The following is a 5,817-nucleotide window of genomic DNA, read 5'->3' as shown; positions in this document are numbered from 1 at the left end:
CTTCTACAGAGGTGGGCATCGGGGCGAGAACGTGACCCGGATTGAGTACAGCGCCACCTGCTGTTCAAAGAGGGTAGAGCTAGTGGTAGTTGACAGGGCAGGCAACGTGGGTGTGTGTCTGGGCTCAGTAAAGGACTCTGTGGGGGTGGTTGTGAACTCTACAGCACAGGCCTCTGTCACCAACACTACAGCTGTACCTGTAGTTAGTACTGCATCTACTGGAGGGCCACCTTTGACTCTGTCCCTGTATCTAAGGATCTGTGTGATGCTTTCTCTCCTCCTGTGGAATAGAGTAGAGCTGTAGAGTTGTATAATAGTTCATGTAGGTAGATGTCATGTGGAGCAGTAGAATCATTGCAAAGAGAGTCAAGTCATCAGACATTACCGGTATGTATATGTTATGTTGTACAAAAAGACAGGGTGGAAATGTGTAATGAACTCTGTCATAATACACTGGGGAACTCTGTCATAATACACTGTGGGAACTCTGTCATAATACACTGTGGGAATTCTTGTCATAATACACTGTGGGAACTTGTCAAAATACAATGTGGGAACTCTGTCATAATACACTGTGGGAACTCTGTCATAATACACTGTGGGAACTCTGTCATAATACACTGTGGGAACTCTGTCATAATACACTGTGGGAACTTGTCAAAATACACTGTGGGAACTCTGTCATAATACACTGTGGGAACTCTGTCATAATACACTGTGGGAACTCTGTCATAATACACTGTGGGAACTCTGTCATAATACACTGTGGGAACTCTGTCATAATACACTGTGGGAAATACACTGTGGGAACTGTCATAATACATTTACATTTACATTTAAGTCATTTAGCAGACGCTCTTATCCAGAGCGACTTACAAATTGGTGCATTCACCTTATGACATCCAGTGGAACAGCCACTTTACAATAGTGCATCTAAATATTTTAAGGGTGGGGAGGATTACTTTATCCTATCCTAAGTATTCCTTAAAGAGGTGGGGTTTCAGGTGTCTCCGGAAGGTGGTGATTGACTCCGCTGTCCTGGCGTTGTGAGGGAGTTTGTTCCACCATTGGGGAGCCAGAGCAGCGAACAGTTTTGACTGGGCTGAGCGGGAACTGTACTTCCTCAGTGGTAGGGAGGCGAGCAGGCCAGAGGTGGATGAACACAGTGCCCTTATTTGGGTGTAGGGCCTGATCAGAGCCTGGAGGTACTGAGGTGCCGTTCCCCTCACAGCTCCGTAGGCAAGCACCATGGTCTTATAGCGGATGCGAGCTTCAACTGGAAGCCAGTGGAGAGAGCGGAGGAGCGGGGTGACGTGAGAGAACTTGGGAAGGTTGAACACTAGACGGGCTGCGGCGTTCTGGATGAGTTGTAGGGGTTTAATGGCACAGGCAGGGAGCCCAGCCAACAGCGAGTTGCAGTAATCCAGACGGGAGATGACAAGTGCCTGGATTAGGACCTGCGCCGCTTCCTGTGTGAGGCAGTGTCGTACTCTAATAATACACTGTGGGAACTCAGTCATAATACACTGTGGAACTCAGTCATAATACACTGTGGGAACTCAGTCATAATACACTGTGGGAACTCAGTCATAATACACTGTGGGAACTCAGTCATAATACACTGTGGGATGTGCACTGTGGGAAACAACCATTTTTCCATTAGAAGCTAAGGTGGGGAAGTCATGTGGTCATGTTTTTATAGGGGACAGTGCACATTAATCAGCATCAATATTACATCCATGTAAATGTGCCAGGGTTAGCCAAAGATCATTGACACCCGTAGTCCCTGGGCATGTAAGGGCCTTTACACAGCCATCATCTAAATACAAATACACACTAAAACAATACAACATACAAATACATTACATCCAATAATATGTCATTCTAACAACAACACACTATAATGAGGAACCACAGATAACTCATGTGTACAGGTTTGGATAGATTTGAGGCTTGTTTTCAATTGAAATGTAAAAGTACAATAATGAGTGCAGCTTCTCTAGTCCGTGAGCCTTGCATTCCATCATATTTTAGCTCTAATAGAGAAGGCCGATTGACTGAATGTACTGTCTCAAAAGGTACAACGCAATCAACCTCTAGTTGCTGCCATTGTTATCCTGGAGCTGCTGAAAACAGTGCCACCTACAGTAAGGAACAGAAACAGACACAGGGCAGAGGTAACGATGTCACAAGAACCTGGATAGACTTAACATACACCTGTTAGACAGAAAACACAGTACGTTGTTGGAGATGTCTGAAGCCATCTATGCTGAGCCAGATATGACCAATAAGGTCAAGTTTAACAGAGGTGAGATGAAGGAGAGGATTGTGGATATCTACGTCAGTGCAGACACCCTGAGAGACGGTGAGACCAGCACCAAGAGAGAAGAGACAGAGGACACTGCTCCTAATAATGGACCAGGAGACCAGCACTCAGGTAACACACACACACACACACACACACACACACACACACACACACACACACACACACACACACACACACACACACACACACACACACACACACACACACACACACACACACACACACACACACACACACACACACACACACACACACACACACCAGTTTATTTGATGTGTCTACAGAGCCTGAGAAGCTCAGGGAAGAGACCCTTCACAGTTTTTGCAGTGTGTCTGGGGCTGCTGTGTGTTTTAATGGCTGGGACCATAGGCCTGTCTGTCTACTATGAGTTGGTGTCCAAATTCATTGCTTATCACCTAGTTGTAAGATGTGCTGGTGATTAGAACTATTCACCTGTTGTTTTACCTAGTAACTATGTTGCATCCTAGTAACTGGTTGCATCACTAACTGATATGGCAACCGCTTGACCTCCGACCGCAAGGCACTACAGATGGTAGTGCATACGGCCCAGTACAGCACCGGGGCTAAGCTGCCTGCCATCCAGGAGCTCTACACCAGGCGGTGTCAAAGGAAGGCCCTAAACATTGTCAAAGACTCCAGCCACCAAGACCAGTAGCAGTAACAGATGATGTTTTCACCATGTATCCATCCTATGCAGATAACAGAAGCATCGGAGACTCATAAAATTAACATGACTAAAGAGAGAGACCAGCTACAGACGAGTTACAACAGGCTGACTAAAGAGAGAGACCAGCTACAGATGAGTTACAACAGGCTGACAAAAGAGAGAGACCAGCTACAGACGAGTTACAACAGGCTGACTAAAGAGAGAGACCAGTTAGAAAGGGAGAGAGACAACTATCGGAATAAGAACTGAACTGGTATTCCTTTTGATGTCAATCCTCATCAAAATGACAATCCTAAACAGTATACAACCTTTAGGTAACACTTTTTGGATAGACCCAAGTAATTGTATTTATTTATTGTGTTGTATTTTTCAACAGAGAAAACCTCATGCTCTAATGGATGGATGAGGTTTGAAGGCAGCTGTTACTACATCTCTACTTTCTACATCTCCACTGTGAAGAACACCTGGGATTACGCCAGACAGGACTGTCTGAGCAGAGGAGCAGACCTGGCGATCATAGAGAGCAAAGATGAACAGGTAAAACAGAGAGATAGAGTCTTTTGACTTGTTGTCAAAATGTCCTGTACTGCAGTACAGCATACATGTTCCATACTCACCTTGCCCTCTACAGCACATTACAAAACAACATCACACATCACAATAACCAAAACCTCACCATTTCTACAACCGTATATCCAACTGATCTTCCCCAGCTGTACAGACAGCACCTCCAACACACCATATCGTCTGAAACATCTCCACACTTTGTATCATTTTATAGAACTCAAATTCCACCCTAAGGCGCGCAGAGACCATCCCATTGAATAATAGTAAAGGGTCTGTTTCCCCCACCTTGACCCTGTTCCTCCTTGTGAGCCAAATAGCCAACTTTGCCTGAGCAAACAGTTCAATTCAACACACATTTGACCTTCTCCTTATTTAAATAACTGTACCCCATTATAAACATCCCAACAGTAAAACCCACCCACAACCTCTCACACAGACATTCCAACAGAGATCCCTGCAGTCTCCTGCATAGCAGGCCCAGAAAAGGCTCCATGGCTAGTGTATATAACTTCCCAGGTAGAGGCCATCCTTGTCTAATGTCCCAGCTCACCCAGACTGGCCTACTGAGCCCTCCTCCCACCTTGACCATACATTATGCTCCAGCTTACAACATCCTCACACAGGCCGAAAACATTGACCCAAACCCAAACCCAAACACAGACATCACATTAAACATATACTCATGGCCCACTCTATCAAAAACCTTCTCTTGATCTAGATAGACCAATTCAAAGTTCACATCAGAACATCCCGATAAGTCCAACAAGGGCACGTTGACCGTGACTGAGCGTGCACGGTGCACATTATGTCTGGTCCTTGTGTACTACAGAGTCCAGATAGGACTTCAGTCTTTTAGAGAGGACCTTGGCAAATAGCTTGTAGTCCGCACAGAGCAATGCCACAGGCCTTCAGTACTTAAGTTCACACAAGTCCCCTTTTTTGGCAGGAGAGTCAGAGCCCCCTGACGCCAGCGTCTCCTCAGGCGCTACCTGTGAGAGTTCGTGTTTAAGCCTAACCCTAACCCCAAATAGAAACATCCTCTCTCTCCCTGTGTTCGGCGCATACACATTTATAAAGACAAACCACATGTTGTTAATTTCTGCTTTTACTACAAGCAGCCTACCCCTACATACCTACTTTGAGGAGCATATTTTTAGAGAAATACCAGGTACAAAAAGGACTGCTACCCCTGTAAAAAAAAAGCCCACAGTTTTGTTCATTCTGGAAAAATAATGTATAATTTCTGCTCCTACCTTTTCGCTGACCTCAAGCAGAACCTCCTCCACCTTAATTCCATTCTCAGGAACACAGCTGAATCGATGCCGTAATGACAGCGTCCCTCCGCTAGGCTGTGAAGCCATCGCGCACACCACACCGTTCAAACCCAGGAAAATAAAACTCTGTCCTATGCTACCCTAACTTTAAGAGAAAAAAAAAAACTGTGGGCACCGCTAAAACAAACAGTGCATTAATCTTCCACCATAGGAAAGAAAGCATTTAAAGAAAAGACCAAGGAAATAATCAAGTAAAAAGTTAGGACAGAGCCCTCCACACCAAACACTCAAACTCCAAAAAATTGTCAGAGAGAGAGAGAGAGAGAGAGAGAGAGAGAGAGAGAGAGAGAGAGAGAGAGAGAGAGAGAGAGAGAGAGAGAGAGAGAGAGAGAGAGAGAGAGAGAGAGAGAGAGAGAGAGAGAGAGAGAGAGAGAGAGAGAGAGAGAGAGAGATAACAGATGTTCATCAATGGGCTTAAATCAGTCAGTCATGTCTGGATTGGTCTGACTGACTCTGTTACTGAGGGGACCTGGAAATGGGTGGACGGAACCCCACTGACCATCCCAAGGTAAGAGACTACTGCTCTATAATAACACTGACCACCCCAAGGTAAGAGAATACTGCTCTAATAACACTGACCACCCCAAGGTAAGAGAATACTGCTCTAATAACACTGACCACAGTGGAAGAAGTAGGACTGATTCTCTGTGTTGTTCATACTCTAGGTTCTGAGAGAGTGGTCAGTCTAACTGTGTTGTTCATACTCTGGGTTCTGAGAGAGTGGTCAGCCTAACTCTGTGTTGTTCATACTCTGGGTTCTGAGAGAGTGGTCAGTCTAACTGTGTTGTTCATACTCTGGGTTCTGAGAGAGTGGTCAGCCTAACTCTGTGTTGTTCATACTCTAGGTTCTGAGAGAGTGGTCAGTCTAACTGTGTTGTTCATACTCTAGGTTCTGAGAG

The 5,817-nt window shown here is 45.3% G+C and overlaps 1 long non-coding RNA gene across 2 annotated transcripts; it reads left to right on the top strand.

Moving 5' to 3' along the window:
- Window positions 1-462: 462 nt before the first annotated feature.
- LOC124025596 lies at window positions 463-1,609 on the top strand. Of its 2 annotated transcripts, none has more exons than XR_006837206.1 (3): window positions 463-752; window positions 1,128-1,129; window positions 1,540-1,609. It is a non-coding gene; the product is annotated as an uncharacterized LOC124025596 (long non-coding RNA). The 2 variants fall into 2 exon arrangements; XR_006837205.1 differs by having other exon boundaries at window positions 463-776; window positions 1,540-1,585.
- The last annotated feature ends 4,208 nt before the right edge of the window (window positions 1,610-5,817 follow it).

Source organism: Oncorhynchus gorbuscha, unplaced genomic scaffold, assembly GCF_021184085.1.
Source record: "Oncorhynchus gorbuscha isolate QuinsamMale2020 ecotype Even-year unplaced genomic scaffold, OgorEven_v1.0 Un_scaffold_2300, whole genome shotgun sequence".
Taxonomy (NCBI): domain Eukaryota; kingdom Metazoa; phylum Chordata; class Actinopteri; order Salmoniformes; family Salmonidae; genus Oncorhynchus; species Oncorhynchus gorbuscha.
Note: the sequence above shows the minus strand (reverse complement) of the source record. Positions and strands in the feature narration are given on the sequence as shown.